The sequence below is a fragment of the Penaeus monodon genome, chromosome 15 (assembly GCF_015228065.2).
Source record: "Penaeus monodon isolate SGIC_2016 chromosome 15, NSTDA_Pmon_1, whole genome shotgun sequence".
NCBI classification, from domain to species: Eukaryota; Metazoa; Arthropoda; class Malacostraca; order Decapoda; family Penaeidae; genus Penaeus; species Penaeus monodon.
In genome coordinates, this window is record NC_051400.1 from 47,115,372 (window position 1) to 47,116,210 (window position 839).

Here is an 839-nt window from a genome sequence, read left to right on the forward strand (position 1 = left end):
GGCAAGGGGAAGCATATAGCGTGAAGAATGTAGCCTTTGCTTTCTCAAAGGCATCACTTAACATTTCGCAAAGCAACTCCAAATAGTTAAGCCTGTTCATCATCTACTTGCTCGGCATTATTGTCCCCACATCATGTGTAAAACATTCCCATATCCTTTACGAGGTAGGGTGATTATCTACCTTTATGGCTTACTGTGGGAAGTTAAGAACACCCTCGGGCTTATGGTACAACTTGTACCAGTCACTGTAAAGAGGTCATCAGCAGACCAAAAGGCACCATGCCAGTCTTTTTTTTCTTTTTTTTTCTCTCTCCTCAAAATAACCCTTTTGTGAGGCATTACGTCGTCATATAAGGGCAGAAACAAGCCTCATGGATGTGCAATTTCACGTTCCTTAGCAGTAATGTTGAGTTTTCCATCAACCTGCCTTTGCCAAACAGTGACAATCCTTGATGTTAAATTTGGTCTGCCGGACCTTGGAAGCGCCTGCTCCCTCTCGTCTCTGCAGCGCTCGATCAGCTTCTGGCCGACTCGGACAATGACGCCGGTCTGCTGCAATATGTCTCTTGCAGTATGGTTATTCTAGTAAAGAGTAATTGCAGACTTAACTCTGTCCCTGCTTGTGATGGCCTTCGTGGCTTAATGCAGTGAAAAACGGAACAATGGAAAGGTGTGACGGAAAATATTGGGCAGCAAGCGACTAACACTCGACCACAGTGATTGACACTCATGGTGGGAGTAATTAATGCTTTCAACACGGAAAGACCAGAAGAACGTAATAATTTTTGCCGCACTGAACCATGCAGAAAGTGTATTCAGAGCTCGGAGGTCGGCAGCCC